The sequence below is a fragment of the Macrotis lagotis genome, chromosome 7, assembly GCF_037893015.1.
Source record: "Macrotis lagotis isolate mMagLag1 chromosome 7, bilby.v1.9.chrom.fasta, whole genome shotgun sequence".
Taxonomy (NCBI): Eukaryota; Metazoa; Chordata; class Mammalia; order Peramelemorphia; family Peramelidae; genus Macrotis; species Macrotis lagotis.
In genome coordinates, this window is record NC_133664.1 from 96,473,011 (window position 1) to 96,494,812 (window position 21,802).

Below are 21,802 nucleotides of genomic sequence, written 5' to 3' on the forward strand. Positions count from 1 at the left end.
TTTCCTGGTCATACTGGCTGTAAAGGTTGACCTGTTCGTGGACAGTGTCTGTCTACTGGTCACCTGGTTACCAGGTGTCCACAAAGTGTGTTCGGGTGAAGTAGCCACTCGGCTCTCTGAATTGGGGTGGAGCAGTTCAAGTGAAGTGGGCAACGTGGGGTTGCTGAACCTGAGGGGGCTTCTGACTGGATACACAAGGCCCTCTGCCTTACATTCAAGTTCTGATTTGACCACTGTCAGGAGGACAGGACTGCCACAACTACTGAGGGCCAGGCTTCCTTCCCAGGACACATTCCATGCTGAGGCCTGCCAAATGGGTTCTTCTGATGACTATTCAGACCCAGTGAGGACTGCCATCACAATGATTTAGTCGTAAGGGGCCAGGAGACAGTTGAGTGGTCCATGGGGCATAGCCCCAAAATCATTTCTGGGAGTGGGTGGTTTGTCAAGGGGCAGGGCTGTCACCTGGACCCAGAAGAGGCTTCTCCCAGCCACTAGCAATGCCTCTGGAATTTAGATGAACTAGGTGTGGCAGGCAGCTTGGAAAGGTGCTAATTGAGGGTGTCCCTGCGGTCTGGGGGTATAGCTCAGGGGTAGAGCATTTGACTGCAGATCAAGAGGTCCCTGGTTCAAATCCAGGTGCCCCCTACCAGCTGTCTCACCTTTTAGGATTTCTACCAGCTCCTGTTTCCCCCTTACCTTACAGATCCCTAAAAGACCCACAGCATCTGCCCATCCTCAGCCTAAGCAGGAACTGGGACTGGCATATTCCAGGGATGCTTGGCCTGGGCCCAGGTCACTCCCTACCTCAGGTCACACCACACTCTGTAATACAACCTTTCCTTTCCATATCCTTAATGACACTTGCTTTCTGGACATCGTTTAGGATGGCATGACCTCAGAGACAATTCTGATCCAAGCCAGCTTTTTTACCATTGGATCTCTCACTGCCACTGTGAACCTCAAGTGGCCTTTACAAGCCTCAAGATCTTGTCCCAACCTTGGCAGACCCTATTGTTGACGAGGAAGATTTCATCCAACTGAAGTTCTGAAGGGTTCAGGGGAGTCAGGTGTCTCAGGACAATCAGTCACCTGCTCTCATCCAAGTGACAAGTGCCCACTTCCCTCCACCAGGTCTGTCTGATGCTGGTGCCTCACACCCTCTCCACTGGCCAAGGCCTCTTCATCTGGGGGCGGGGGCATGTCTCATGCCACTTTTCACTAGATGAGGCTTCTCATGGGCCTCCAGTCTAGCCCTGGTGCCCCACCTCATCAACTTGCTTCTCTTCCCCCTGCTCTCGCTCTTTGAACTTGGGCCTGTGCTTCCCTCAGCCCTCACCTTCGTGAAGCTCCACTATCACAGGAGGGCAAAGTAGCTGGCTGCAGCAGGTAACACTGGCATGGCCCTCCTTCATGTGAAGCTTCAGTATGGCTCACACAGAGAAGAGAGAGCGGGAGGAGGACTGGGGAGTGCCTCTTTTCCCTGCCATACTTGAGGTGTCCAGGCCAAAAATCCCCTCGCTGAGTCTGTAGGACCTTGGGGCTCCCTGGCTGGTGGCTCAGTCCAAGGGAACTTACCTGAGTTTCCTTAGGTAGCTCACTGTACACCAGAAGTCCAGTCTCTGAAGGGGTACAGCACTGAGAAGGGTGAAAAAAAGGTGAGGCAGAAAGCAGAGAAAGAACTTGTGAGAGTTCACAGGGCAGGGGGAAAATGGGGCCATAGGAGGACTGGTTTAAAATGGGGGCACCAGACTTTCCAGATCACAGTGACTGGAGAGGTTCATCTTTTCCTGGATCATGTGTCTGGACTTTGGTCCTGGGGCTCCTAAGCCAGGTGGCTAGAAAAAGAAATTACAGCTCAAAATTAGTGAAACTAAGAAATGGTTTGATGATAAATTCAATTAAATACCTAGATCTTTTGTTCATTTGATCAAAATATATGAAAAAGAAGAAAATCAAATAGCCAGTATAAAATAAGAAAGATTAAAATTAATGAAACTAAGAAATGATTTCATGATAAATTCAATTAAATACCTAGATCTTTTGTTAATTTGATCAAAATAGATGAAAAAGTAGAAAACCAAATAGCCAGTATAAAATAAGAAACAGGTGAATTCACCAATAATGAGCAAGAAATGCCAGCAATAATTCAGAGGTGTTTTGGCTCACTGTATCCCATATATTTGATAATCTAAACTAAATGCATAAATCTTGTCAAAAGTATAAATGGCTGAGATCAACAGATGTGGAAATTACATACCTAAATAACCCATTTTCAGAAAAAGAAATTGAAAAAAACCATCAATGAATAAACTAGGGGAAAAAATTTCCAGAGCCAATGGGTTACTATGTGAATTCTTAACATACATTCAAAGAACAATTGATTTCCAATTCTATATAAACTCTTTGAAAAGTATGTATAGAAGCAATTTTGCCAGATTCCTCATCTGACAACAATATGGTGCTGATATCCAAAACAGGAAGAATCAAAGCAGAGAAGAAAATTATATATAAAGACTATTGTTACAACAAATTATCATTATGATAACACACTATGATCAGGATGATTAATACAAAGAATTCAAGGTGGATTCAATATTAGGAACACTAGCAGAATGATGGAGCCGTTCTACTGCAAATCTAAATTTCAAAAGTGCTGATAAAGCTTTTGATGAAGTACACCCCCCCTTTACTATTAAAAATACTAGAAAGCATAGGAATAGTCTTTTTTAAAACCACAAACAATATCGATCTAAAATCATCAACAAGCATTATATATAAAATGCGGATAAGATAGAAACAATCCCAATAAAATCAGGGATAAAACAAACATGCCTATCATCATAGTTCATAATATTTTAGAAATAAAACCTGAAGGAAGAATAGAAGAAAAAAAATAGAAGGATTTAGAATTGGTAATGAAGATACCAAACTCTCACTCTTTGCAGATGATATGCTGGTATGCTTGGACAATCCTAAAAAATCAATTAAATAACTACTTGAACCAATTAGCAAACATTAACAAAGTTGCAGTATATAAAATAAAACCTCATAAATCATCAGCATTTCTATATATTACAAATAAGACATGGAAGCAAGGGAGAGAAGGAGAATTTTCATTTAAAGGAGCTGCAATAGACAAATAAAATCCTTGAAAGTCTATGCCTAGAGAAATTCAGAAAATGTATGACAACAGCTACAAAACATTTTTCACAGAAATATATTCAGATCTAAATAACTGGGTAAATGTCAATTGTTCATGCATAGCCCAAATTAAAAAATGATAATTCTCCCTAAATTAATTTATTGATTCAGTGCCATCCTAATCAAAATTTCACAAAATTGCTGAGTAAGAACACAATAGCAACTAAATTCATATGCAGGAATAAAATCTCAAGAATAACAAAGGAATTAATAAAAGTGCAAATGGGAATAGATTAGCCATGCCAGGCAGCAATTATAGATCACCAGTCTTCAAAGCTGTTTATTCCTGTCTAAGAAAGTGGTTGACTAGTAGAATAGATTAGGGGCAAAAGAAACATTAGTCAATGACTATAGTAAGCTGCTGTTTGATAAAATCAAAGAATCCAAATTCTGGAATGAGAACCCACTGTGACATCACAACTGTTAGAAGACAGTTTAGCAGAACTGCGGCAGAGACCAACATCCCATGCCCTATATCTAGTCGATGCAAGTCTTTCAGGAGGTGTCCTACCTGCTGGCCTGGGGGAGCTTTGGGGCATCTCTGCTAGTGCCAGTGAGGTGGGCAATTCAGGTTAGGCACTTAGGTCCCAGACCAGGGGAGGTCTCCCTAGGCAATGGAATAGCTGCTAGGGGCCGGTGGATAGCTTGGTTGACTGTTGGCCAGACCCTCGGAGATGCACCATTGGGGCCAGCTAGTTTAGTTAGGCTGAAGGCTGACAGCTGGGTGATGGAGAGACTTCTCCCCTTCACTCCCAATGCCTCTGAAGCTGCACTGGGTGAGTCAGGCAGCTGGTAGAGGTGTTAATTGAGGGTATGACTGAGGTCAGGGGGTATAGCTCAGGGGTAGAGCATTTGACTGCAGATCAAGAGGTCCCTGGTTCAAATCCAGGTGCCCCCTGCCAGCTGCCTCCCCTTTTAGGTCTTCCACATGCTCCTCTTCCTCCTTGTCTCCCAAGTCACTAAAAGACCCACAAGCATCTGCCCAGCCTTCATCTCAGCAGGAGCTATGGCTATGCACTCTCCACGATGCCTGGCTCATGCCCATACCTCAGGTAGCACCCCTTCCATGACCCTACCATGCCTCTCAGTCGTAATGACATCATCTTCACATTGGTTTTCTGGAGTGGTACAGGCTCCTGGGAAAGAGAGTCTGTTGAGATTCAAGTGACTTACACCTGATACCACTTTCCTGCCACTGAGCACCTCCAGCATGCTACCATCTTGGCAGAACTCACAGTTAACCAGGCAGATTTCAGGTAGAAAATGTCTTGAGGGTTCGAGGGGCTAAAGGCAGCCAGGAACATGCTCCCATCCAGGTCACTGAAAGCCATAGACCTGCCCCAAAAGGAGCAGAGAGAGCAGAGAGAGAGAGAGCTGGGCAGAGCCATTCCTCTGTCTCAGGACTCAAGGCCGAGGGGCAGCAGGCTGAGAGAATTCAGGGCTCTCCAGCTTCCTGATGACCCAGAAGAGTCCCTACAAGCCCCATGGCATCTGCCCAGCCTCGGTCTCAGCAACAGCTGTGACTGGCACACTCCAGGGATGCTTGGCCAGGTCACTCCTTATCTCAGGTAGCCAGACCCTCTGTAAGGTCAACTTTCCTCTCTGTGGCCTTAATAACAGTATGTATTTGGACATCTTTTGGGTGGCATGTCCTCAGAGGATAGTCTGACCTGACCCAGATTATTTAGATTTGTGCTACTTTTCTGCCAATAAGAACATCCAGTGGGGCCTTCATAAGCCTCAAGAACATGCCCCCCAAGGCAAAGCCCACTGCTGACCAGGAATATTTCAGGTTGCTGAGGCCCAAGGGGCTGAAGGGGCTGGGGGCAGCTGGGAACTTGTCCAAGTCCATGTCACAGAAAACCATGGGAAAATCCTGAAAGGAGCATGGAGAGCTGAATGCATCCTTGGAGACTCTCTTCTCTCTAGGCACTTCTCATTGCAATGAGGTCTACAGAATCCTGGCTCTCCTGCTTTCTGCTGGACCCTCAACCCCAGGAAGCTTGTCTCACAGTTCTAAAGCTGCTAATCTCATCTTCCTCCTTTAAAAAGACATTGCTCTAAGGAAGGTGAAAAGGATGTTCAGAACCTGTCAGGAGGGACACTAGGAACTTGGCCTGTTCTTCAGGGCAAGAGAAAAGGCCTTGGTAGGTCTGGTAGAAGTGGGGACAGTAGGCTGTCCTGGTCATACTGGCTGTAAAGGTTGACCTGTTCCTGGACAGTGTCTGTCTACTGGTCACCTGGTTACCAGGTGTCCACAAAGTGGCTTCAGGTGAAGTAGCCACTCGGTTCTCTGAATTGGGGTGGAGCAGTTCAAGTGAAGTGGACAACGTGGGGTTGCTGAAACAGAGGGGGCTTCTGACTGGATACACAAGGCCTTCTGGCTGACATTCAAGTTCTGATTTGACCACTGTCTGGAGGAAAGGACTGCCACAACTACTGAGGGCCAGGCTTCCTTCCCAGCAGACATTCCATGCTGAGGCCTGCCAAATGGGTTCTTCTGATGACTATTCAGACCCAGTTAGGGCTGCCATCACAATGATTTAGTCCTAAGGGGCCAGGAGACAGTTGAGTGGTCATGGGGCATAGCCCCAAAACCATTTCTGGGAGCGGCTGGTTTGTCAAGGGGCAGGGCTGTCACCTGGACCCAGAAGAGGCTTCTCCCAGCCACTGGCAATGCCTCTGGAATTTAGATGAACTAGGTGTGGCGGGCAGCTTGGAAAGGTGCTAATTGAGTATCTCCCTGTGGTCTGGGGGTATAGCTCAGGGGTAGAGCATTTGACTGCAGATCAAGAGGTCCCTGGTTCAAATGCAGGTGCCCCCTACCAGCTGTCTCACCTTTTAGGACTTCTACCAGCTCCTGTTTCCCCCTTATCTTACAAATCCCTATAAGACCCACAGCATCTGCCCATCCTCAGCCTAAGCAGGAACTGGGACTGGCATATTCCAGGGATGCTTGGCCTGGGCCCAGGTCACTCCCTACCTCAGGCCGCACCACACTCTGTGATACAACCTTTCTTTTCCATATCCTTAATGACACTTTCTTTCTGGACATGGTTTAGGATGGCATGACCTCAGGGACAATTCTGATCTGACCCAGATTATTTACCATTGGACCTCTTTCCTGCCACTTTGAACCTCAAGTGGCCTTTACAAGCCTCAAGATCTTGTCCCACCCTTGGCAGACCCTATTGCTGACTAGGAAGATTTCATCAGACTGAGGTTCTGAAGGGTTCAGGGGAGTCAGGTGTCTCAGGACAATCAGTCACCTGCTCTCATCCAAGTGACAAGTGCCCACTTCCCTCCACCAGGTCTGTCTGAGGCTGGTGCCTCACACCCTCCCCACTGGCCAAGGCCTCTTCATCTGGGGGCGGGGGCATGTCTCATGCCAGTTTTCACTAGATGAGGCTTCTCATGGGCCTCCAGTCTAGCCCTGGTGCCCCACCTCATCAACTTGCTTCTCTTCCCCCTGCTCTCGCTCTTTGAACTTGGGCCTCTGCTTCCCTCAGCCCTCACCTTCGTGAAGCTCCAGTATCACAGGAGGGCAAAGTAGCTGGCTGCAGCAGGTAACACTGGCATGGCCCTCCTTCATGTGAAGCTTCAGTATGGCTCACAAAGAGGAGAGAGAGCTGGGGGAGAACTGGGGAGAGCCTCTTTTCACTCCCATACTCGAGGTGTCCAGGCCAAGAATCTCCTGGCTGAGTCTGTAGGACCTTGGGGCTCCCTGGCTGGTGGCTCAGTCCAAGGGAACTTACCTGAGTTTCCTTAGGTAGCTCTGTGTACTCCAGAAGTCCACTCTCTGAAGGGGTACAGCTCTGAGAAGGGTGAAAAGAAGGTGAGGCAGGGGCGGCTAGCTGTGCTGTGGATAAAGCACTGTCCCTGGAGTCAGGAGTACCTGGGTTCAAATCCGTTCTCAAACACTTAATAATTACCTAGCTGTGTGGCCTTGGGCAAGCCACTTAACCCCATTTGCCTTGCATGAACCTAAAAAAATTTTTTTTAAAAAGGTGAGACAGAAAGCAGACAAGGAACTTCTGAGAGATCACAGGTCAGGGGAAAATGGGGGCAGCAGCCTTTCCAGATCACACTGACTGGAGAGGTTGATCTTCTCCTGGATCGCGTGTCTGGACTTTGGTCACTGGGTTCCTTAGCCAGGTAGCTACACAAAAGCTACTGCTCAACATTAATGAAACTAAGAATTGGTTTGATGATAAATTCAATTAAATAGCTAGATCTTTTGCTAATTTGATCAAAAAAAGAGGAAAAAGTAGAAAACCAAATAGCCAGTATAAAATATGAAACAGGTGAATTCACCAATAATGAGCAAGAAATGCCAGCAATAATTCAGAGCTGTTTTACCTCACTTTATCCCATATATTTGACAATCTAAATTAAATGCATGAATCTTGTCAAAAATATAAATGGCTGAGATCAACAGATGTGGAAATTACATACCTAAATAACGCCTTTTCAGAAAAAGAAATTGAAAAAATCATCAATGAATAACCTAGGGGAAAACATTTCCAGAGCCAATGGGTTCCCATGTGAATTCTTAACATACATTCAAAGAACAATTGATTCCAATTCTATATAAACTCTTTGAAAAGTATGTATAGAAGCAATTTTGCCAGATTCCTCATCTGACAACAATATGGTACTGATATCCAAAACAGGAAGAATCAAAGCAGAGAAAGAAAATTATATATAAAGACTATTGTTACAACAAATTATCATTATGATAATACACTATGATCAGGATGATTAATACAAGGAATTCAAGGTTGATTCAATATTAGGAACACTATCAGAATGATGGAGCCATTCAATTACAAATCTAAATTTCAAAAGTGCTGATCAAGCTTTTGATGAAATACAGCCCCCTTTACTATTAAAAATACTAGAAAGCATAGGAATAAAGAGTCTTTTTTAAAACCACAAACAATATCGATCTAAAATCATCAACAAGCATTATATATAAAATGCGGATAAGATAGAAACAATCCCAATAAAATCAGGGATAAAACAAAGATGCCTATCATCATAGTTATCATTCATATTATTTTAGAAATGATAACTGAAGCAAAAATAGAAGAAAAAAGATAGGATTTAGAATTGGTAATGAAGATACCAAACTCTCACTCTTTGCAGATGATATGATGGTATGCTTGGACAATCCTAAAAAATCAATTAAAAAACTACTTGAAACAATTAGCAAGTATTAAAGTTGCAGTATATGAAATAAAAAGTCATAAATCATCAGCATTTCTACATAGTACAAATAAGACATGGAAGCGAGGGAGAGAAAGTAAATTTTCATTTAAAGGAGCTGAAATACACAAATAAAATCCTTGAAAGCCTATGCCTAGAGAAATTCAGAAACTGTATGACAAAACCTACAAAACATTTTTCACAGAAATATATTCAGATCTAAATAACTGGGTAAATGTCAATTGTTCATGCATAGCCCAAAGTAAAAAATGATAACTCTCCCTAAATTAATTTATTGATTCAGTGCCATCCTAATCAATATTTCACAAAATTGCTGAGTTAGAAAAAAATAGCAACTAAATTCATATGTAGGAACAAAATCTCAAGAATAACAAAGGAATTAATAAAAAATGCAAATGGGAATAGATTAGCCATGCCAGACATAAATTATAGATCACCAGTCTTCAAAGCTGTTTGTTCCTGTCTAAGAAACAAAGTGGTTGACTAGTGGAATAGATTAGGGGCAAAAGAAACAATAGTCAATGACTATAGTAATCTGCTGTTTGATAAAATCAAAGAATCCAAATTCTGGAATGAGAACCCACTGTGACATCAAAACTGTTAGAAGATAGTTTAGCAGAAATGTGGCAGAGACCAACATCTCATGCCCTATACCAAGTCGATGCAAGTCTTTCAGGAGGTGTCCTACCTGCTGGCCTGGGGGAGCTTTGGGGCATCTCTGCTGGTGCCAGTCAGGTGGGTACTTCAGGTTAGGTATTTAGGCCCCAGACCAGGGGAGGTCTCCCTAGGCAATGGAATAGCTGCAAGGGGCCAGTGGATAGCTTGGTTGACTGTTGGCCAGACCCTCAGAGATGCACCACAGGGGGCAGCTAGTTTACTGAGGCTGAAGGCTGACAGCTGGGTGATGGAGAGACTTCCTTTCACTCCCAATGCCTCTGAAGTTGAACTGGGTGAGGCAGGGAGCTTTTAAAGGTGTTAATTGAGGGTATGACTGAGGCCAGGGGGTATAGCTCAGGGGTAGAGCATTTGACTGCAGATCAAGAGGTCCCTGGTTCAAATCCAGGTGCCCCCTACCAGTTGCCTAACCTTTTAGAGGCCTTCCAGCTGCTCCTCTTCCTCATGGTCTCCCAAGTCCCTATAAGCCCAACAATATCTTCCCATCCTCAGCGTCAGCAGGAGCTGCGAGTGGCACACTACAGGGATGCTTGGCCCAGGCCTAGGTCACTCCCTACCTCAGGCAGCTCCCCACCACCTACCCACTCCTCTTCAAGGGGTTAATAGCACTGTCTTCCTGGGCATATGAGGGGAAAGTCTGACCAGGTTTAGGTGACTTAACTCAAGGCCACTTTCCTGCCACAGAAAACCTCCAATGTTTACTTCACCAACCTCAAGAGCATGTACTCAACTTAGTAGCCCCACTGCATACCAGGCAGATTTCAGGTAGCAGGGTTCTTGGGGGCTCAGAGGGCTATAGGTAATTAGGAACATACTCCAGTCCAGGTTATTGGAAACCACAGACCTGACTCAAAAAAGGGCAGAGAGAGCTCTGGGGAGAGCTTCTTCTATCTACCCACTACTTAATGCAACCAGGCCAAGGGGCTCCTGGCTGAATATTCAAGGGATTCCTACTTCCTGATGGCTTGGGGGAGCCAGTGGACTATCCTTTGAGACCATTCTGACTCTTTGTAAGTAGGCACACAGGAACAATAGCAGTGTTTGGTTGGTTTCTCAAAGCAATGCTTTACACCCAAGGGGCTGCTCAATATTCTGCCTGTAGTCTAGTGCCCCCCCCCATGTGGCTTTGAGGTCAGTTAGTTGTCCAAGAGTCAGGGCTGAATGATGGGCCCTGGAGAGGCTTCTCCCAGCCACTGGCAATGCATCTGGAATCCAGAAGAACAGGTTGCAGCAGGCAGCTTGGGAAGGTGCTAATTGAGGCTTTTCCTGTGTACCTGGGGGGAGAGCTCAGGGTCGAACATTTGACTGCAGATCAAGAGGTCCCTGGTTCACAAAGAGTTGCCCCCTATCAGCTGCCTCCCCTTTTAAACCACTATTATTCGATATTTTATTAGAAATCTTAGACATCAATAAGGTAAGAAAAAGACATTGAAGGATTTACACTAGGTAGTAAATTAACAAAACTCACTCTTTGCAGATGATGTGTTTAGTTTAGACACTCCTAAAAAAGACAACTAAAAAACTACATGCAAAATTGGGAACTTTATCAAAATTTCAGGATATCAAATAAACCCACAGAAATCATCAGCGTTTCTATATATTACCAACAGGACACAATAGCAAGTGATAGAAGAAGAAATTCCATTTAAAGGTACCTTAGACAACATAAAATACTTGGGAATATTCCTGCCAAGACAAATTCAGAAACTATATGGCAACAACCACAAAACAAAAAATAAAATCCTGTAGGGGACTATTGAGGTAACAGCAAGGTCACTGCATGCCTGGGAATGACTTAAAGGTCCTCTTGCCACGTATGGCCTCCTCACCTGGGTGGGCTCTCTGGATCTTCTCATCTGTTCCTTATGCTTTGGCACTTCCTGGAGCATTGAGTGTAAACACTAAGTGGTGATAACAATATTGTGTGATAGTACTAGCCTGAGGAAGTAACCTTTTATCACCTGCTGTCTACTAGCACCAGAGGCATTGTTTGATTGGCTAATTAGAGAACTTGCCATTTTTGTCTCCTGCTTCTTCAAAGTTCACCTGAGAACTTGTACAGCTGGACAGAGTCAAGTAATAGGTTATGAGTAAAGTATAAGTTAGCCAGCCCACACAACAAAATCGGATCTAAACAATTGGGTACATGTCAATTGTTCATGCATGGGCCAAGGTAATATAATAAAAAATGTCAATTCTATGCAAATAAAAATACTTGTTCACTGACATTCTAATCAAACTACCGAAAATTATTGAGCTAGGAAAAATTGAAACCAAATTCTTATGTAGGAATAAAACCTCAAGAATATCAAATGAGGGGTGGCTAGCTGGCGCAGTGGATAAAGCACTGGCTCTGGAGTCAGGAGTACCTGGGTTCAAATCCGGTCTCAGACACTTAATTACCTAGCTGTGTGGCCTTTGGCAAGCTGCTTAGCCCCATTTGCCTTGCAAAAAACCTAAAAGAAAAAGAATGTAAAATGAAATAATGAAAAAAATTCAAAGGAGGATGGTTTAGCCATACCAGGTCTTAAATTATATTATAAAGCATCAGTCTTCAAAACTATTTGGTCCTGGCTAAGAAATAGAATGGCGGATCAGAGTAATAGATTAGATGCAAAAGAAACAATAGTACATGACTATCATAATCTGCTATCTGTCAAACTAAAAGAATCTGGATTCTGGAAGGAGAACTCACTCTTTCATCACAACTACAAGAAGACAGAACAGCAGGAACTTGACATAGACCAACATCTCACACCCTATACCAAGTTTTTCAGGAGGTCTCCTATCTGCTGGCATGGGGGAGCTTTGGAGCATCACTGTTGTATGTCTACCTGCCTGGTAGTCCCTTGTGGGTGGGCACTCAGGTTCAATTACAGACATGAGAAGGGTTCCTGTGGCAATGGTAGAGGCCCAGTGTCAGTGATGGCTTGCTAGCCATTGACCAGACTTCCCGTAATGCACCATTGGGATAGGATAGTTTTCCCAGGTTGAAGGATGCCAACTAGGCATTGAAGAGACTTGGAAAGGTTTTACCTGAGGGGGAGCCTGTGGGTCAGGGGGTATAGCTCAGGGGCAGAGCATTTGACTGCAGATCAAGAGGTCCCTGGTTCAAATCCAGGTGCCCCTTACTAGCTCCTCTTTTAGGTCTTCCAGCTGCTCCTATTCTTCCTGGCTTCCCAATTGCTACCCACCCCACAGATTCTGCCCAGTCTTCTTCTCAGCAGAAGCTGTGACATGCACACTCCCAGGATGCTTGGCTCAGGCCCAGGTCACTCCCTACCTCTGGTTAACAACCCCTGTATTAACCTACCATGCCTCACAGTGGCCTGAATGACACCTTCTTGTGGGGTGGCACTGCCCCATCAGAAAGTGAGTCTAGTGAGGCCCAACTGTCTTAAACTTGTGTCTACTTTCTTGCCACTGAGAACCGCCAATGTGTCTTACCTAACTTCAACAGCTTGTCCCCCATGTGGGAAATCTGGGACACTGATTAATTGTTGGTGGAACTGTGAAGTGTTCCAAACTTTATGGAGAGCAATTTGGAATTATGCACAAAGGGCAATAAAACTGTGCATACCCTTTGATTCCATAATACCACTACTGGGTCTGTATCCTGAAGGGATCATGAAAAAGGGTAAAAACCCACATGTACAAAAATATTTATAGCAGCTCTCTTTGTAGTGGCAATGAAATTGAGACTGAAGGATGTCCATCTACTGGAAAATGAATAAACAAATTATGGTCCATGCATGTGATGGAATACTATTGGTCAATTAGAAATCAGGAGGAACTGGATTTCAGAAAAACCTGGAAAGACTTGTATGGACTGATGGTGAGTGAGATGAGCAGAGCCAGAAGAATGTGATACAAAGTAGCAACAACATGGAGTGAGGATCAGCCTTGATGGACTTACTCACTCCATCAGTGCAATAATCAGGGACAATTCCAGGGGATCTGTGATGAAGAATAACCTCTGTATCCAGAGAAGTACTGTGGGATGTAAATGAAGACCAAAACCTTCAATTCTTCAAAGTTGTTTTTTCTGTCATGTCATTTTGCTATTTCCTCTCTGACAACAATTTCAATTTTGATCTATGCTTAGCATGGATCTACATGTAAAGGCTATTAGATTGCCTTCTTCTGGGGGGAGGAGGGAGGGAAAAAAGCGGGGGCGGGGAACTGTAAAACTCCAAACCTTGTCAAAAAATGATTGGTAGAAACTGCCATAGAATCTAATTAAAAAACAAATAAAATATTTATATGATAAAGAGTAAAAGATTATGCCCTGTTTCCTACACTCCATTGCTGACCAGGAAGATGTCAGACAGCAAAGACCCTGAGGCCTCAGCGGACTCAAGCTGCCCTATCCTCGTCACGGAAAACCACAGAACTAGCCTTAAAGTGTAGAGAGAGAAGTCTCTGGAAGAGAAGTACAGAGAGAAGCCTCTGGAACCAGGACTCAAGGTATTCAGCTCCAGAGGCCCCTGCCTGAGTGTGCCTGACATCCCAGCTCCAACCAGGTGATGTCAGCATTAACAAACCTTTCAAAGCTGCTATGAGAGAAAAATGGAACCAATGGATGAAATCTTCTGCGAACAGTTTGACACCAGCAGGAAGAGTGCAGAAACCAACTTTAGGAAAAGTCTGTACTTCAATGAAAAGATCTTGCGATAATAATGAGATTGAGATCTTTGCCAAGTCATTTAAGAAGGGTGGCGATTCAAATGGCATAGATAGATAGAATTTAGGATGAGACAGTGATTTGTCATAAAAAACATTTGAGGTCAAGCTAATAGATAGAGTTTTGACAGAGATGAGCTGTATGATTTTTTGATGAATAAAACTTCAGTTCAATAAGTTTATGATGATAACTCTCCCTAAATTAATTTATTGATTCAGTGCCATCTTAATCAAAATTTCACAAAATTGTTCAGTTAGAACAAAATAGCAACTAACTTCATATGTAAGAATAAAATCTCAAGAATAACAAAGGAATTAATAAAAATACAAATGGGAATAGATTAGCCATGCCAGACATCAATTATAGATCACCAGTCTTCAAAGCTGTTTATTCCTGTCTAAGAAAGTGGTTGAATAGTAGAATAAATTAGGGGCAAAATAAACAATAGTCAATGACTATAATAATCTGCTGTTTGATAAAATCAAAGAATCCAAATTCTTGAATGAGAACACACTGTGACATCAAAACTGCTAGAAGATCATTTGGGATAAATGTGGCAGAGACCAGCATCTCATGTACTATATCAAGTCGATGCAAGTCTTTCAGGAGGTGATCTACGTGCTGGCCTGGGGGAGCTTTGGGGCATTTCTGCTGGTGCCAGTCAGGTGGGCACTTCAGGTTAGGCATTTAGGTCCCAGACAAGGGGAGGTCTCCCTAGGCAATGGAATAGCTGCAAGGGGCCAGTGGATAGCTTGGTTGACTGTTGGCCAGAACCTCAGAGATGCACCATTAGGGGCAGCTAGTTTGCTGAGGCTGAAGGTTGACAGCTGGGTGATGGAGAGACTTCCTTTCACTCCCCATGACTCTGAGGTTGAACTGGGTGAGGCAGGGAGCTTTTAAAGGTGTTAATTGAGGGTACGACTTAGGCCAGGGGGTATAGCTCAGGGGTAGAGCATTTGACTGCAGATCAAGAGGTCCCTGGTTCAAATCCAGGTGCCCCCTACCAGTTGCCTCACCTTTTAGGCCTTCCAGCTCCTCCTCTTCCTCATGGTCTCCCAAGTCCCTATAAGCCCCACAATATCTTCCCATCCTCAGCCTCAGCAGGAGCTGCGAGTGGCACACTACAGGGATGCTTGGCCCAGGCCTAGGTCACTCCCTACCTCAGGCAGCTCCCCACCACCTACCCACTCTGTGAGGTCACCTTTCCTCTGCAAGGGGTTAATCACACTGTCTTCCTGGGCATATCAGGGGAAAGTCTGACCAGGTTCAGGTGATTTAACTCAAGGCCACTTTCCTGCCACAGAAAACCTCCAATGTTTACTTCACCAACCTCAAGAGCATGTACCCGACTTGGTAGCCCCACTGCATGCCAGGCAGATTTCAGGTGGCAGGGGTCCTGGAGGATCAGAGGGCTATAGGTAATTAGGAACATACTCCAATCCAGGTCATTGGAAACCACAGACCTGACTCAAAAAAGAGCAGAGAGAGCTCTGGGGAGAGCTTCTTCTATCTACCCACTACTTAAGGCAACCAGGCCAAGGGGCTCCTGGCTGAATATTCAGGGGATTCCTACTTCCTGGTGGCTTGGGGGAGCCAGTGGACTGTCCTTTGAGAGCATCCTGAGTCTTTGTTAAGTAGGCACGCAGGAACAATAGCATTTGGTTGGTTTCTCAAAGCAATGCTTTAGACCCAAGGGGCTGCTCAATAGTCTGCCTGTAGTCTAGCCCCCCCCCATGTGGCTTTGAGGTCAGTTAGTTGTCCAAGAGTCAGGGCTGAATGATGGGCCCTGGAGAGGCTTCTCCCAGCCACTGGCAATGCATCTGGAATCCACAAGAACAGGTTGCAGCAGGCAGCTTGGGAAGGTGCTAATTGAGGCTGTCCCTGTGTACTTGAGGGTAGAGCTCAGGGTAGAACATTTGACTGCAGATCAAGAGGTCCCTGGTTCACAAAGAGTTGCCCTCTATCAGCTGCCTCCCCTTTTAAACCACTATTATCTAATATTTTATTATAAATGTTAGACATCAATAAGGTAAGAAAAAGACATTGAAGGATTTGCACTAGGTAGTAAATTAACAAAACTCACTCTTTGCAGATGATGTGTTTAGTTTAGACACTCCTAAAAAAGACAACTAAAAAACTACATGCAAAATTGGGAACTTTTTTCAAAATTTCAAGATATCAAATAGACCCACAGAAATCAACAACATTTCTATATATTACCAACAGTACACAACTACAAGAAGATAGAACAGCAGGAACTAGACATAGACCAACATCTCATACCCTATACCAAGTCTCTCAAGAGGTCTCCTATCTGCTGGCGTGGAGGAGCTTTGTAGCATTGCTGTTGAGTGTCTGCCTGCCTGGTAGTCCCTTGTGGGTGGGCAGTCAGGTTCAATTACAGATATGAGAAGGGTTCCTGTGGCAATGGTATAGGTCCAGTGTCAGTGATGGTTTGCTGGCCATTGGCCAGACTTCCTATTATGCACCATTGGGATAGGATAGTTTTCCAGGTTGAAGGATGCCAACTAAGCGTTGAAGAGACTTCTCCCTGGCACTGGCGATCCCTGTGGAATCCAACTGAATTCAGTGTGGTGATCAGCTTGGAAAGGTTTTACCTGAGGGGGAGCCTGTGGGTCAGGGGGTATAGCTCAGGGGTAGAGCATTTGACTGCAGATCAAGAGGTCCTTGGTTCAAATCCAGGTGCCCCCTACTAGCTCCCCTTTTAGGTCTTCCAGCTGCTCCTCTTCTTCCTGCCTTCCCAATTGCTACCCACCCCACAGATTCTGCCCAGTCTTGTTCTCAACAGAAGCTGTGACAAGCACACTCCCAGGATGCTTGGCTTAGGCCCAGGTCACTCCCTACCTCTGGTTAACAGCCCCTGTACTAACCTCACAGTGGCCTGAATGTCATCTTCTTGTGGGGTGGCACTGCCCCATCAGAAAGTGAGTCTGGTGAGGCCCAACTGTCTTACACTTGTGGCCACTGAGAATTGCCAATGTGTCTTACCTAACTTCAACACCATGTCCCCCATGTGGGAAATCTGGGACACTGATGCATTGTTGGCAGAACTGTGAAGTGATTTAACCTTTATGGAGAGCAATTTGGAATCATGCCCAAAGGGCAATAAAACTGTGCATACCCTTTGATTCAGTAATAGCACTATTGGGTCTGTATCCTGAAGGAATCATGAAAAAGGGTAAAAACCCACACGTACAAAAATATTTATAGCAGCTCTCTTTGTAGTCATAAAGAAATGGAGCCTGAAGGATGTCAATCTCTTGGAGAACGAATTAACAAATTATGGTCTATGCATGCGATGGAATACTATTGGTCAATTAGAAATCAGGAGGGACTGGATTTCAGAAAAACATGGAAAGATTTGTATGAACTGATGGTGAGTGAGATGAGCAGAATCAGAAAAAAGTGATACAAAGTAGCAACAACATGGAGTGATGATCAGCCTTGATGGACTTACTCACTCCATCAGTGCAATAATCAGGGACAATTCCAGGGGATCTGTGATGAAGAATAACCTCTGTATCCAGAGAAGTACTGTGGGATGTAAATGAAGACCAAAACCTTCAATTCTTCAAAGTTGTTTTTTCTGTCATGTCATTTTGCTATCTCTGTTTTCCTTCTTCCATTAGGATCTGATTCCTCTCTGACAACAAGTTCAATTTTGATCTATGCTTAGCATGGATCTACATGTAAAGACTATTAGATTGCCTTCTGCTTGGGGGGAGGAGGGAGGGAAAGAGGCGGGGGGGACTGTAAAACTCCAAACCTTATCAAAACATGATTGGTAGAAACTACCATAGAATCTAATTACAAAACAAATAAAATATTTATATGATAAAGAGTAAAAGATCATGCCCTGTTTGCTAGAGTCCATTGCTGACCAGGAAGATGTCAGACAGCAAAGACCCTGAAGCCTCAGCGGATACAAGCTGCCCTATCCTGGTCACTGAAAACCACAGAACTAGCCTTAAAGTATAGAGAAAGAGGTCTCTGGAAGAGAAGTACAGAGAGAAGCCTCTGGAACCTGGACTCTGGGTATTCGGGTCCAGAGGCCCCTGGCGGAGTGTGCCTGACATCCCAGCTCCAACCAGGTGATGTCAGCATTAACAAACCTTTCAAAGCTGCTATGAGAGACAAATGGAACCAATGGATGAAATCTTCTGGGGACAGTTTGACACCAGCAGGAAGAGTGCAGAAACCAACTATAGGAAAAGTCTGTACTTGAATGGAAAGATCTTGGGATAATAACAAGATTGAGATCTTTGCCAAGTCATTTAAGAAGTGTGGCAATTCAAATGGCATAAATAGATAGAACTTAGGATGAGACAATATAAGAAGACAGTGATTTGTCATAAAAAACAGTTGAGGTCAAGCTAATGGATAGAGTTTTGACAGAGATGAGCTGTATGATTTTATGATGAATAACACTTGAGTTCAATAACTTCATGTAACTTTTTTTCAGATTTGGAGCTCCAAAATTAAAGTGTGTATGGGGACATACAATATATGTAAAAGCAATAAGCTAGATGAAATCACAGTAAGACCATGGGTAAACCAAGGATGTCCTGGCCCTGCTTGGTGTGAACCACAGCTGAAAAATAGCAGAGAGACCTGGTGAAGAGTCTCTTCTCTCTTCTCAGGACTCAAGGTGGCCAGAACAAGAGTCTCCTGACTGAGTGTACGGGGCCCTGGCTGGTGGTTCAGGATCAGGACCTTACCTGAGGCTACACAAGTAGCTGGTCAGTACCAAGGACAAAATGAAGTCATCAAGAAAAAATGGGGTCTTGGCAGAACTGGATCAAGGTGGGAGCAGCAGACTCTCTAGGTCACATTGGATGGAAGGTGGCCTGCTCCTAGGCAAAGAGTATCTGGTCTCTGGTCACTTGAAATTCCCAGGCACAGGTGATCACACAAAAAAAAACCTATTACACTAAGAAATAAAACTAAGAGTTATTTTTATGATAGATAATCTTTGGTTAATTTTATCAAAAGAAAGAAGAAAATCAAATTTCCAGTATCAAAAATCAAATAGATGTTCCCCAGCAATGAGCAGAAAATTAATGTAATAATTTTGTTTTTTTACCCAACTGTATTCCTTTAATCTGACAATTTAAGTGAAATGGATGAATCTTAAAAGAAATATAAATGGCCCAGATTAAAGGAAGAGGAAATTCTATATGTAAATAATTTTATTTCAGAAGGAAAAATCGAACAAGCTGAAATGAACTAAAAGAAAATCTCCATCACCTGATGGATTCACAAGTGAATTCTAACATACATTTAAAGAATAATTGATTCCTATTATATAGACTCACTGTAAAATATGAGAAGGAATTCAGTCAGATTCCTTCTCTGACAGCAATATAGTGCTGATATCTATCTATACCTGTAAGAACTGAAAGAGAGAAAGAAAATAATGGGCTAATATCCCTTATGACTATTGGTGTAAATATTTCCAAAAAAAAAAGCTGAGATTGCAGAAAATAATCACTAGGACAATACACACTGACTCGGTAGATTTGATACCAGGAAGGCAGAGTTGGTTCAGTATTAAGATCTGTACTAGCATACCAGAGAACTTCAATTATAAACCCAATAGAAATCATATTTCAAAAGCTGCTTGGAAAATTGTTGATTAAGTTCAGCACCATTTCTATTAAAAACACTAGAGATCATAGGAATAAATTATGTCTTCCTTAAAACCATAAGCAGTATCTATGTAAAACCAAGAACAAGCTAATGGTAAAGCAGTTAAGCTAGAAGCAATCCTAATAAGATAAGGTGTAAAACAAGGATACCCAACATCATCACTATTACACAAAATTTTTTTAGAATATTAACTTCGGCAATAAGAGAAGAAAAAGAAATGAAAGTAATTAAAATAGGTAAGGAAGAAACAAAGCTCTCATTCTTTACAGATACTATAAAGGTATGCTTAGGCAATCTACAAAGTCAACTGAAAAACTACTTAAAATAATTAGCAATTTTAGCAAAGTTGCAGGATATAAAATAAACTCACATAAATCATCAGCATTTCTATATATTGCCAAGAAGATATAGCTGCAAGAGAGAGATAAAGAGAAATTCCATTTAAAGAACCATAGACACATGAAATACAAATTTAGAAAAATTCAGAAACTATATGACAACAACTACAAAACATTTTTCATGCAAAAAAATCAAATCTAAATATTGGGCAAATATAATAAATATTAGGGAGAATAAACAAGTCTACCTAAATTAAATTCCTTATTCAGAGTCATATTAGTCAAACTACCAAAAAAAATCATTGGGCTACAAAAAAAGAATTAAATTCCTAGGAATGAAACCTCAAGAATATCAAAAAAAAATGCAAAGGAAGGTAGATTAGCCCTATGAGAACTAAAATTGTATTATAAAGCATCAGTTATCAAAACTGTTTGGTATTGGCTAAGAAATACAGTGGTGGTTCAGTGGAATATAATCGATGCAAAAATAAAACAAGTAAATAACTATAATAATATGCCCTTGGAGAAACTCAAAAAATTCAGATTCTGATATGAGAATAGACTCCTAAAAACTGCCAGAAGTTGGGATGGCTGAACCTTGGAAACATCTCATACCCCATACAAAGAATAAGCCAGTCTTTCAGGAAGCCATTCTGTCTGCTGGTCTGGTGCCTGCAGGGTGGGCCCTTGAAGACACAGCAAGGTTTCCTCCTGCACTGGTCCCCAAGGACCAGTGAATGGCTTGGTAACTGCTGGCTAGATGCATCATTGGAGGTGTCTGCTTTGCCCAGGCTCAGGGCACTGGAGAGACTTCTCCCAGCCATTGGTAATGCCTCTGGAGCTACAAAGGGTTGGAGAGGTAGATTGGAAAGGTATTGAAATGTCCTCAGTTGTTGGGCACAGTCTGTGTCAAGGGGATGAACATCAGACTTAAACTGCACCTGTGTGGGATCGCTCATTATAGACTGGCTAACCCAAGACTTCCAGGTGACATCCAGGTGCACACATGACCATTACCTGGGGAAAGGGACTCCCTGTCTGCTGAGGGCCATGCTTCCTTTGTAGAAGATCACAATGAGGCAGAAAAATCAAGCAAGTCTTTCAGGAGAGAGCCTGGGGAACTTCTGCTGGCTGCTTCCTAAGGTCTTCTGGGTGGGCAATCAGATCCAATTACAAGCTTAGGTAGTGGTTCCCATAGCATTGTTGGGTTCCAAGGGCTCAGTGGAGGGCTTGTTGGTTCTTGGCCAGGGTCCCAATGGGTGGTGGAGAGTTTCCTGAGGATCCCAGTTGACAGCACACCCAGGAGAGGTTTCTCCAAACCACTAGTAATGCCTCTGGAATCCAGCTGAACTGGGCATGGTGGGTGATTTGGAAAGGTGCTTATTGAGGGTATACCTATGGGCCGGGGGTATAGCTCAGGGGTAGAGCATTTGACTGCAGATCAAGAGGTCCCTGGTTCAAATCCAGGTGCCCCCTACCAGCTGTCTCATGTTTTGGACCTTCCAGCTGCTCCTCTTCCCCCTGGTGTCCCAAGTTCTTACAAAACCCAGAAACTCTGACCATTCTCTGCCTCAGTAGGAGCTGTGACTGGCACACTCAAGGGATGCTTTGCCCAGTTAAAGGTCACTCCTACCTTGGACAGTCTCTGCCTGTATGAAACTATCATGCCTTTCTGTGATGCTAATGACATCTTCTGCCCTGAGGAGGGTCAAAAGGAGATTGAGAGCCTGGCAACAAGGGCAGAAGGTACATGCCTGGAACACAGGCCAAGAGAAGAGGGGAACTTGGACAGACTGGTTCAAGATGGGGCAGCAGACTCTCCAGGTCACCCCAGCTGTCAAGGCTGCCCTATTCCTGAACAGAGGTTTTGGTCTCTGCTGACCTGGGCTTCTCAGCTCTGGGGGCCCAAAAGTGCCTTCAGGAAGGTCAGGTGCCCAGTCCTCTGTCAGGGTGTGGATGTGTGCCAGCATGGGGTCACTCAGAAACTGAGGGTGTTGTAGTG

At 43.7% G+C, this 21,802-nt stretch overlaps 5 non-coding genes across 5 annotated transcripts; all 5 read left to right on the forward strand.

Annotated features, from left to right (window-relative positions):
* The first annotated feature begins 576 nt into the window (after positions 1–576).
* TRNAC-GCA (transfer RNA cysteine (anticodon GCA)) lies at positions 577–648 on the forward strand. Its single transcript has one exon. It is a non-coding gene; the product is annotated as a tRNA-Cys (tRNA).
* A 3,382-nt stretch (positions 649–4,030) lies between these two features.
* Positions 4,031–4,102, forward strand: TRNAC-GCA (transfer RNA cysteine (anticodon GCA)). Its single transcript has one exon. It is a non-coding gene; the product is annotated as a tRNA-Cys (tRNA).
* Positions 4,103–9,433: 5,331 nt separating this feature from the next.
* TRNAC-GCA (transfer RNA cysteine (anticodon GCA)) lies at positions 9,434–9,505 on the forward strand. The gene has a single exon. It is a non-coding gene; the product is annotated as a tRNA-Cys (tRNA).
* Positions 9,506–14,722: 5,217 nt separating this feature from the next.
* On the forward strand, positions 14,723–14,794 carry TRNAC-GCA (transfer RNA cysteine (anticodon GCA)). Its single transcript has one exon. It is a non-coding gene; the product is annotated as a tRNA-Cys (tRNA).
* A 6,410-nt stretch (positions 14,795–21,204) lies between these two features.
* TRNAC-GCA (transfer RNA cysteine (anticodon GCA)) lies at positions 21,205–21,276 on the forward strand. Its single transcript has one exon. It is a non-coding gene; the product is annotated as a tRNA-Cys (tRNA).
* The last annotated feature ends 526 nt before the right edge of the window (positions 21,277–21,802 follow it).